At 43.6% G+C, this 12074-nt stretch overlaps 1 protein-coding gene across 24 annotated transcripts in view; it reads right to left on the bottom strand.

Annotated features, from left to right (window-relative positions):
- Window positions 1–12074, bottom strand: part of TSHZ2 (teashirt zinc finger homeobox 2) — a 1034366-nt gene that overhangs the window by 853428 nt on the left and 168864 nt on the right. For 8 of the 24 annotated variants that reach the window (XM_085002581.1, XM_085002579.1, XM_085002594.1 and 5 more), the window contains exon 1: window positions 1849–1952. The exons of the other annotated variants lie outside the window; for them this stretch is intronic. The gene's annotated coding sequence lies outside the window, so the exon portion shown is untranslated. Of the gene's footprint in view, window positions 1–1848; window positions 1953–12074 lie in introns of those variants that run through there. 24 annotated transcript variants of the gene reach the window in all.

The following is a 12074-nucleotide window of genomic DNA, read 5'->3' as shown; positions in this document are numbered from 1 at the left end:
AAGGCTTTGGGAGATTCACCTGAGGCTGATTCTGACCCTTGAGGATGTTCTAACAGGGTAGAACCGCAGCACCTCCGTGGAACTCGGAGCATCTCTGCTCAGCAACCCAGTACCCAGGTGGGGTGCACCAATGTAGCCCCCAGTCATCTCACCGTGTCCTCTGGTGGGGGAATCACACCGGGGCATCACTGGGGAGTGGCCAGGTTTTGCCCCATCTGGATTATTAACTGTGATCTAAATGTCAGGCCTCTACACGTAAAGTTGAAAGGAAAGGATGATGATCCCTTTGAACAGAATTCACCATGTGAAGGGGCCTGTCAAGAACTGAAAAGGCAATCACTTCAAGCCCTGCCCTGGCCCTCCCACACTTTAGCTAAGCCTGTCGACCTTTATAGTCAAGAGGGGGGGTAACTGCCCTTGGGGTGCTAGCTCCGAAACTGGGACCCCTTATTTCTCTAAACAATCAGGTCAAACCTCTATGGGATGGTCTCCTTGCCTATAGGGCAGTAGCTGCTACAACAACTCTGCTAAAGGAGGCTGAAAGGTTAACTTTTTGTCAGACAATCACTGTATGGACTCCACCCCAGGTTCAGGCCTTAGGAAAGTCTAAGGGAGTCAAATGGCTCTCCCCCGGAAGGTCAATTTGAGGTCAGGCTGTGCTTTCCGAGACAATCTAGTGGCTACCATGAAAACATGTCACACAGCAAGTCCTGCCACCCTGCTACCCATGGAAACAGAGCCCCTGGAGCATGACTGCATAGAAACCATAGCTAACAATCTATTCCAGCCTCCCTGACCTAGAACGTGAGGTGCTCCCAGACGCTGAAGAAGAAGGTTTACAGACAGGAGCAGTTTCATTTGAGAGAGAAAGAGGGTGGCAGATATGCGGTAACCCCCCAGACCCCAGTCACAGAAGCAGGAAGCCCGGCCCTAGACGTCTGCCCAGAAGGCTGAGCGGAGAGCCCCGGGTCCTGTACGGCAGACCCGCGCCCCCGCCCGAGAGAAGGGGCGCTGAGCCCCTGGCGAGCCCCTGGCAAGAACAACGCATGTCCGCCCTCCAGGAAGGAGAAACCATGTCGGTCTTCACCGGGGATACGGTGACCAGAGGCTGCCCCCACCCGCGGACTCGGCCTCGCCCCCTTCTGCCAGGTGCACCGAAAGCCCTGGGAATCCTCAGCCCGCAAGGCCAGCTTCCTGCTGAGTGGACGGACCGCCCCTGGAAATCCTAGCCACCCGTCCGCCCTGAAGGTGCAGGGGTCGCTCCGTGGGGACATCCCGTTGAGTGAAGACACCCTCAAGTCCCAGCCTCCGGAGCGACAACCCATCATCATCTCTCTGACCTGCGGTTTCTCCCGAAGAAAATACCAAAAGCGTGACCAGGGACTATTGCGACCCTGGCAGCGAGCTTCAGCGTCAGGGCTCGCTCTGGACAGGCCGAAGCCCGAGAGATACCTGCGCTTTCGGGGAAAATTTGACACGTGACCATTATTCTCTTGCTGATATTTGGGCTGCTTGCCTTAAATGTTCTGGTGTCCTTTGTCCCCAGAAGGTTAGACAAATAGGTTGTCTAACATGCAGGGAGAATTCAGGGAGGCGGACAGTCAGGGCCAAGGCCTGGGGACAACCTCAGATCTAAAGGCCGCTGAGGAGAGGGTCTGCTCCCACCCCCCGCCTGGAAGGGCGTCCAGCGGAGGAGGAGGCTGTCTCAGGAGCCCGACCTGTATGTACCCTCAGGGCCCTCAGCGCCCCTCGAGAAAGAGGAGCCAGGCAGAGGAGGGCCGCGTCACAGACAGAGGCCATTAACAAAGCCCGGGAAATGAAAATAGAATCTGAGCAATAAAGTCTCACCTTGTTCTTTTCCTTCGTGCTTCGTCTGGTGTCACTGGCTCACAGGCTCCCACGTGCAGAGGCCTCACACGCGTCCCTTCAGAGCACAGGTGCTGGTGCAACATGGCGGCGCGCGGACCTCAGCGTGGGGGGCCGTGTGCACAAGCTGCACACGACACTCAATTCAAGATGGCGGGGGCGGCGGCGTTTAGGGGGCCGCGTGCAGAGCCTCTGCGCCCAGCACTGCGCCTAGAGCCCCGAGCGGAGCAGCACAGCCCTGCCCTGGGGAGAACTCTGCCCTCTCCCTTCCCCGCTGACCAAGACTACAAAGCGGTCCTGCTGCAGAGCGAGCTGGGCTCTCGAGCACAAGCTCCCTCTTTTCATTCTTTGATGAAAGACTAAAGCTTTCCTTTGCTTCCGAACCAAACTGGGTCTTGTGCCATTGGCTCAGGCAACAGCCAGCAGAACACCTGCTGGGAACTGACTTGGAGGGGTCGATAACAGTAGGTTTTAATTTAGCAAATATTGGTCCTTCTTTTAAAGAGCTTTGCTGCCTGTGCTATTTCGTGCTTTTTCCAAAATCAACCCTACCTGTGTGAACACACGTGCACGTGCACACACACATACACAAACACACACACCCCTCTGTGCATCCCTCCAGAGTCTCTTGACAGTCAGTGCCCATGAGCCATTTTTAGACCCTGATCCAAATTGTCCTCCTTTGCAAAGTATTTCCACAGCTTTTAGTGGAAGCTGTAAGAATTTTAAGAAAGATCTGTATCCTCAACTTGGCACTTCACTGGAGGTGTAACCTCGGCCAAGCTGCTACATTTCCCTGCCTATAAAATGGATTTGTGATCCCTGGTCCCTCCATCTCGCACAGCTGTTGTTAGAATCAAACGAAATGACATATGAAAAAACAATGAGAGAATTGTAAAATTATAAAATGCTTATGGGTATTATCATTATTATCCCCTCTTGTAACAGCATCAACACTTGTGGCTTCATTCCAAATGAGACCATATTATTTTATGCCTGTTGACATGCTCCCTGTAACCAAGTTCAAATTCAGCTATAAACTTCCCGAGAATACAGAACCAGGTTCATCATTTCTTCAGTGTGCTTAGTGTAATACTGTGCACAAAGCAGGCTCCAAAATGTGACCTTTCGCTGCCTAACAATTACCAAAGACCTTTCTCATTGGCAAATGCTCTGGGTCCCTCCACATAATGCTTGTCAACCCTGAAAGACGATGGGGTCCCCAGATTCATTCTTTGAAATAGGGTTCCCACAAGCATATTCCTCAGAACCCAAGTCTCAGAGATGTTTTGCAAAACAAGTCTGGGGTCAAACAGCCAGGGGTGGGAGACTTACTGTACCCCTCTTTCAAAGTCAGGAAGCCGGACAGTGTGATAAATAATCCTAGAATTTCTGCTGAAAGGTAGGCATCTTTGTTCATCTTGTGGACTCACAAATCCATTTGGAGAGACACTTTCCTTCCATTAGCAACTCTCTGCACCCCTGCCAAACAAACATCCCTTCGCAGTCACTTGGGTAAATGTTTTGCAAACTACAGGTCATAAAATCAATGTAATGGACTAGAGCAGGGATTGCAAACTATAGCCCATGGGCCAAATTCAGCTCACTGCCTATTTCTACATGACCTACCAGCTAAGAATGGTTTTCACATTTTTAAAGAGTTGAAAAAAATCAAAAGAAGAATTAGATTTTGTAATAAAAGAAAATTAGATGGACTTTAAATGTCGATATCCATAGTCAAGTGTTTTGGGGACATAACCATGCCCATTTGTTTAGGTGTTATCTACACACCTTCACACTACAATGGCAGAGTTGAGTGGTTTTGAGTTTTCTTTCAAAGCCAAAAATACCATTATCTGGCCTCTTACAGAACCCTGGGCTAGAGGAGCACTTTTTTCAAAATGAAATAAAAAATACTAGAAAATACCAAAATGCATCACAAGTGGGAAGGATAATCAGTGTTTTGTGAAACATTTGCACCAACAAAATGTATGTATATTATGAATGTGTGCACAGCCTAGGTCACAATGATTGTATTCATTACTGTGAATAACTGTGAAAAATTTTTTTTTCAATGATTCTAGAAGAAAGTTAGAATCTGCCTATGTCTTATGCCTACAACTATTCACAAGATCCAACACATGGAAACAACCTAAATGTCCATTGATAGATGAATGGATTAAGAAGATGTGGTACATATACACGATGGAATACTACTCAGCCATAAAAAAGAACAAAATAATTCCATTTGCAGCAACAAGGATTGACTAGAGATTCTCATACTAAGTGAAGTAAGCCAGCAAGAGAAAGACAAACACCATATGTATCATTTATATGTGAAATCTAAAATATGGCACAAATGAACCTATCTACAAAATAGAAAGAGACTCACGGACATAGAAAACAAAATTGTGGTTGCCAAGGGGGAGGGAAGAGGAAGTGGAATGGATGAAGAATTTGGGGTACTAAATGCAAACTATTACATTTAGAATGAATAAGCAATCAGATCTACTATATAACACAGGGAACTACATTCCATCTCTTGGGATAAAACATGATGGAAGATAGTATGAGAAAAAGAAAAAAAAAATATATATATATGGGTTGCTATGCTGTACAGCAGAAATTAACACAACACTGTAAATCAACTATATTCTAGTAAAAATTAAAAATTTTTTAAATTAAAAATTTTTCTTAAAAAAAGAGGTCTATGGTACCATTACCTAAGGTGGCCAAATGATGGGCAAAAAAGAGTAGGAAGACAAGACTGCTTAACAGATTCAGGTACCCTACCAACTATGCCCACATAAAGCATCTCATTGAAGGCTCCTTTCCAACAAGGAAGAGACGAAATTCGCCAAAAAGGCAGTATCAGTGATCTACAGAATATGTTCTTATATTTGGAGAGTTCATTAAAGACTACTCACACTAAATCAGGCGGTGTAAAATATTACTGTTGGTTTAACCTCAAAGAGAGATTCATTCTAAAAATAACTTTCCATCCAGCCATTCAACCCATAGTTATCAAATCCAGAAAGATTTGGAATAAGGAGATGCAAGTGGCCTGAGTAAAACTATCCCAGTAATAATCATAATAACTACATAAAAATAATTATGATAATGAAAATAATATTTATTTAAACCTATTATCAGGATTGTGCTAAGCCCATTCATTTCACTCAGTACTCAAAACAATCCTATTCTGTGGGGATAATTATCACCCTCATTCTTCAAGTAAAGATCCTGAGGCATAGAGAGGCTGAATAATTCACCTAAAGTCACCCAGGGACTAAGAACTGGACATGGGATTTGAATCCACGCAGCAGGATCCCCAAACCTGAACATTTGACCAGTTCATGATCTGTGTTACCACTTACGCATCTCTGTTGAAAAAGAAACAAACCAACTGAGTGACAAAGCCATACAAAATAGGTTTTATTATGGAAAACTGTTTTATGGAGATAATGCTACAAAAATCAAAATAATTTTTTTGATATCTCAGGAAATGCAACTATGGGGTATTGAATGATCCTCGGATTTGAATTATAGAGGCTTAGCTCAAAGCATCCCCTTTGCCTGGTACCCAGGCCCAAAGACATTTTTTCTAAAATAAGCATTTTGTGCTGCCTTGCCTTCTCATGCTGCATGCTGCCACATGAAAGCCAACGGCCTTCCTAACGTGATTCATCAGAAAAATCAAGGGGGAAAATAGTCACGGTCTGATATACTGGGCACTCTTAAATTACACAGCAGCCACTTCCCATATAGTGCAAGGGAGAGAGAAACCCAGTGACTAAGTACATCGCAGCCTGTCACAGTTGTGAACTGGGGAGGAGGGCAGGTCACTGATTCATGTTCCAGCACCTCCGCACATCCATCGAGACACGAAGTAGCCAAGCCAGCTTGCCAGAGATGAAAGTCTGAGCAATTCAGAGGAGGCTGTAATTCTTTATAAAACATACACTAAGTAGTTTTGTTGACGCCTCCGTGACATTTCCAAGGTGGTTGGGAAACCAGACCATTTGTTACACAGAATCTAGATCAATAGAGTGTTTGGAGGAAGATGAGCAATATTAAAAAATAAGAATTTAATTGAACAAGGGTGGAATATAATTCCATACCTTACAACATCTCCAGTTTTAGGTTTAAAATTCAAGATGGAGAAGAATTAGGAAAAAAAAAAAAAAACCTGAAGCAATAGAGCCCAGCACCAGAGTCCATTTCTCTTCTTAGATAGCATTTACAGAAAAAAGAAAATATTTTTTTCATCAAACAAAAATATAATAAGGAAACGGTCAATTGCTTTTATCCCTTCTCTTTTCTTTCTTTTTTTTTTTTTTTTCTTGGCTGTCATCAGCGTCACTCTGACAGGAGTCTGAAAAATTAACACATCACTAGGACTTACCATGTGAGATTTAACTTTTGATAAACAACAAAGTGGGTTACTGCTGTGCTAGCTATTTTTAATCCACCTTGTGAGTGTGCTTTTTTTATTGCTTTATACAGCATATCTGATTCCCTCTAAAGCACCAACTAAAAAATCTATCCAGCTGTCATTTGCTGCCCGGTAACATCTATCATCACACAGCCTGGCAGGTCTAGTCTATGAGGCAGAGGGGAGCGGAGACAGGAGGCAGAGTCAAGGACTGTCACATGGGATGGGAAAAAAAACTTGTCACAATTATTTATGACTCTTGCTGGGGCACATAATGGGACATATAAGCCTGTTTCAGTTTCAAGCACCCTTGCAAGGCTGCTCCCTTGTCGGAGTTGGACGCAGGCAGCTCTGTTTTACACATACAATTTCCTGAACAATGCCAAGCACTTGGGAAGTGACAGTGACAAATACTGGAGTTGGTGGCTGTAGCTCTATGGGCTGTTATGAGCGAGAGGGTGTCAGTAACCAGGAGGACGGCCACGTGAAGCCCCAGTGCCTCCCCTCCCGGAGTCCTTTCTTCCTGGTGAAAGACTTCCTTCCTCCTCATTGCTTTTAACTGCTGGGGACTTGCGTTTCGAGAACAGGAAATGGTGCGTTCCAGCCCGTATTTTATTATTCTAAGCCGTATTTATCCTTCCCAAGGAGGCTTCTGTATTCATCTGTTCCTTTCCTTCCCCGTCTCTACACACACAGAGCAGGAAACCAATTCCAAGATTTCAAGTGTAAGCGTCCTCTGGTTTCACGCCTGCTAAATATCCAGGTTTCTGAGCAGTTGGTTCAATTAATGTTCCGCCTCCGGATGTATTCACAAAAGCAAGTGCTGGATTAGATGGTAGTTTTGTCCAGTTCTGTAACAGAAGTCCTGCTCTGAGACCCTCTGTATTTCGTAGCCTCATAAAGGTCTAACTTTTGGCCCTTTGGAGAGGCTTAAAGGAAACTCCATCAACATTCTCTCTACCCCACAGACCATGGCAAACAGAAGAGCTAAACTTGCAACATTTAAGATAATTAAAGGTAAAACAGAGGTCCTGTCCATTAAGTGACTCTTGCACACTTTATGACTCTAGCATGGCCCGACATTAACCTAGGTGCCCACCCCGAGCCCTCAGGCACCTTGGCACATCTGCCAGACCCTGCTGATAAAAAATGGCAAAGACCTTAATTAAAGATAATAGGAGCAGAATGGCCTGTACCTACCCTGGAAACCAAATCAGAAATTAACATGGGGAAGAAGACAATCTGTGAATAGAAACACCCAGGAACACAGAATTGCTCTGATTTTTCTGGCTAAACACAAACTTCGCCACCACCTTTTAGAAATATTGCTGAAGGCCAAGATAAGAAAGAGGAGATGCTTTTGTTTTACTGGGCTAGTGCAGGAAAACCAAAATTTTTATGATGCAACTACTACCAAATAACACTGTACCGGTGATTGACATCTGTATACCGCTATCGCAAACCTAAAAGGGTGTCTAGACAGATTGAAGGAACAAAGAAGCTGATAGAGCTCACCCAAGATTCCCCATCTGCCCAGGAATCCTTTCTCATCGGCTACATCCTCCTCTCTCTTCACTCCCTCCCTGTCTCCATCTGCTGGGGAATTGCAAAGTTGAATTCCATGGGCAGCCCTGTGCCTGCCTGTGTCTTGTTGGTCTACAAAGTGATTTCTTTGAGCATGTTGAATTTGAGTAACTTTAGGCCAAATACACAGTCCTGATCACTAAAGAGTGCATCATTCGCGCTCTTAAACTCAATTCTTCTCATACTCATGGTGCCCATTTGGCCTCTGAGGACAGTTCAGTCTATGACAACGCTTTCCCTTCCTTTCAGATTATCTTCCCACGGTGCTTTTACATATACTATTAGGGGGTAACCTTGGCCTCCCCCAGCACACACACAGCCTTCCGACATTCCCAAATGGGAGAGGGCCAGCCACTCCCCTCCCCAGGCAGGAGGACCACAGCATGAGCACCCCCCTCCCCCCAAGCCCCGCCTCCCCATCTGGTTAGTGAGATAGTAGAGGACCTGACACCTAGGAGACCACCCTCCCAGGCAAAACGTCCCTGCACTGGAATTCCTAACAGGATCCCTGCTAGAAGGTTCTCACTGCCAACTCAACTCACAGTGCGATAAATATCATTACAAGCTTCACTCAACAACATATTACTTCCAATCTTATCATTTTTACAAGCACATTTATTCAATAGATATTTATTGAACACCCACAGGCCAAGGGTGGAGATAGACTGGTGAACAAGAATGGCCTAATTCCTAGTTTGATGGCATTTTCTCCATGTTGACGCTTTAGTTACAGGACTGAAATGAACATGGCAGGGCACGCATAAGGTGTAACAGTGAACGCATTTAACAGAGGGACCTGACCTAGTCTGGGGGATAAGAGAAGGTCTTTCTTGGGAAACGACAGTGAAGCTGGATTTTTGAGGATAAGTAGGACTTATTCTGGATGGTGACCTGAGTGAATTACCTAGTGTCCTTGCTGGGAAGATTAAATGAGCTCATGTAGGCAGAAAAGAACCATATAAACTACAAAAGGGTTAGCTGGTGATACTGCAGAGGGGCGGAAAATGACAGTATTCCCTAAATGTCACTACAGGTAGAGACTGAAGGGTATGGAGTTAGACAGTTCAAGTCCTGACTCTGCCACTCACTCCCAGTAGGGGTTAGGCCTTTTCTTAAACTTTCTCAGTCTCAGTTCCTTTGCCATCAAAGTTGAGACAATGATACCTGATTAAACAACAGGATTACGCATGTAAACCCCCACGGAACTGTCTCTGGCATATATGTTCAGTGAATGTAAGTTTGCTTTTTATTGCAATATGTTTGGCATCAAGGAAAATGGATGGTAAGGGATAAAATGTAATTAAGAATCACTGTCAGAGGAGTTCCTGTCGTGGCTCAGTGGTAACGATCCCGACTAGTATCCATGAGGATGTGGGTTCGATCCCTGGCCTTGATCAGTAGGTTAAGGATCCGGTATTGCCATGAGCCGTAGTGTAGGTTGCAGATGGGGCTCAGATCCCTTGCTGCTGTCGCTGTGGCATCAGCCAGCAGTTGCAGCTCAAATTTGACCTTTAGCCTGGGAACTTCCATATGCCACAGATATGGCCCCAAAATAAGCCAAAAAAAAAAAAAAATGTGGCTTGTTGGAGTTTCTTGTAGCTCAGCAAGAAAGGATCCAGTATTGTCACTGCTATGGCTCTGGTTACAGCTGTGGTTCAGGTGCTGTTCCTAGGCTAGGAACTTCTGCATGCTGCAGATGTGGCGTAAATAAATAAATAAATAAGGCAGCCTGTTTAAAATCTTCCAAATGCGGGGGCAGGTCTGGAATTTGGGTATTCTGATTCCTAAGGCAGTGCTCTTCAACCATGACACACTCAGCTCTCCAAGGAGTTGGATGACTTTATCTGAAACCAAGGACAACAAACTACGGCCCAAGGGCCAAATCTAGTCCCCTGCCTTTTGTCGTAAAGTTTTATTGGAACACAGGCATGGCCGTTCATTTATGTATTATCTGTGGCTGCCTTTGCTTACAATGGCAGAGTTGAGTGGTTATAACAGGGACCATATGGGCAGCAAAAACCGAAAATATTTATTATCTAGCCCTTTACAGAGAAGGCTTGCCAATCCTGATCCGTACCACTTGTAACACAACAGAGCATGGGTTGCCAAAACCATGGTAGAATGGGAGCCTTAATATGAAGTGCCAGTACAACAATTCATCAAAACTGCTTAGTTACCAAAGGCAAGGGACTCTGAGATCTTTAAACAGCTCTACTATTTAAAAGGATCTTGTAGCTAGCTTTCGTGGTATTAAGAAATTATTATTTGGAGTTCCCGTCGTGGCGCAGTGGTTAACGAATCCGACTAGGAACCATGAGGTCGCGGGTTCGGTCCCTGCCCTTGCTCAGTGGGTTAACGATCCGGCGTTGCCGTGAGCTGTGGTGTAGGTTGCAGACGCGGCTCGGATCCTGAGTTGCTGTGGCTCTGGCGTAGGCCCGTGGCTACAGCTCCGATTCAACCCCTAGCCTGGGAACCTCCATATGCCGCGGGAGTGGCCCAAGAAATAGCAACAACAACAACAACAACAAAAGACAAAAAAAAAAAAAAAAAAAAAAAAAAAAGAAATTATTATTTGAAATAATACCATTTGGAGCAACATGGATGGACCCAGAGATTATCATACTAAGTGAAGTAAGTCAGACAGAGAAAGACAAGTATCATATGATATCACTTATGTGTGGAATCTAAAATATGATACAAATGAACTTATTTACAAAACTGAGACAGGCTCATACACATAGAAAACAAAGTTATGGTTACCAAAAGGAAAAGAGGGAGGGAGGGAGGGATAAATTAGGAGTTTGGAATTAGCAGATACACACGATATTATCATATATAAAACAGGTAAGAAATAAGGTCCTGCTGTATACCACAGGGAACTATATTCAAAATTCTGTGATATACCATAATAGAAAAGAATATATATATATAAAACTGCGATATACCATAATAGAAAAGAATATATATATATAAAACTGTGATATACCATAATAGAAAAGAATATATATATATATATAAAACTAAGTCACTTTGCCATATACCAGAAACTAACACAACATTGTAAATCAATAGTTTAATTAAAATAATAATAAAAGTAAAATAAATTATTTTTAATTAATGTTTATTTTTTTCCAAAGGCTTATTCTATGAAGATATACATTGAATAAATTTACAATGAAATTACACAATGCCTGGGATTTGCTTTAAAATCCAACCAAAAAAAAAAAAAAAAAAAAAGCAGATGAGAATAAGGATTAGTGAGGCTAAGATGAAATGCGAGTGGCAAAATGTCGATAATTGTTGAAGCCGAGAGAAGAGGTACAAAAGGGATCATTGTACTTTTCTCCTGACTTTGGTATGTGTTTGATAATTTCCATAATAAAAAGTTATATTTAAACCAGGAATTTCAAAGAGCTAGATCAACTCTTCTTTCTTTTAAATCTCATTGGACTGTAACAATGCATAATTTTATTGTAACATAATCATGTTTATCATCTGAAGATATGGCCCAAATAAGCAGCCAAGTGGTTTGCTTTCTCAGGAAACGGAGACCTCGGGCAATGTCCCTCAAAGAGCCCATTGTTTGTCCTTAATCTAAATGTTCTCTCTCCCCCCCACCTGCTCTCTGCTCTTACGTTTGTACATTTTTTAACATGATATTAAATATTTAAAGAGTCATTTAGGGAACTAAAGTTCACTGTGGTTTGCTGTCCTAGAACCACAAAATAACGTTGTTCTAACTGATCTTTCTCATCAGTGGAGACCAAAGTACTCCGGGGTATGTGGTTTAGATGTAATTCTATCCAAGTCAGGTGAGATTACAGGTGAGAGTGCATTGGCCTTGTGAGGCCATGCTGCAGAAAAAAATTAAAGAAGGAGCTGCAAGTTTCTATATATTAAGCACTGAAGTCTCTACATTTATATTGTGTTAATTTGTGTCGGATAATGGAAAGAATACTGTCTTATGTTTGAGGTCCCTCCTCCCTCTGTGTGAAGGTGGAAAATCCTACAATAACAAAGATTAGTCTAAGGAAAGTGAATACGGTTAAAATCTTCAAATCATCATCTTCATCACCTCCATCACCATCTTCTTTATCAAAATTTTCATCATCATCATCTCCACCATCATCACCTTCTTCTGTATCAGCTCTTTCATCATCTGCATCGAACTGGCAATCTGCCAATCATA

The sequence above is a fragment of the Sus scrofa genome, chromosome 17 (assembly GCF_054392235.1).
Source record: "Sus scrofa isolate SSC_HxYL_T2T_F1_AM1 chromosome 17, Sscrofa_HxYL_maternal_Yorkshire_Landrace_v2.0, whole genome shotgun sequence".
Taxonomy (NCBI): Eukaryota; Metazoa; Chordata; class Mammalia; order Artiodactyla; family Suidae; genus Sus; species Sus scrofa.
This window is presented reverse-complemented; position numbering and strand designations above follow the sequence as displayed.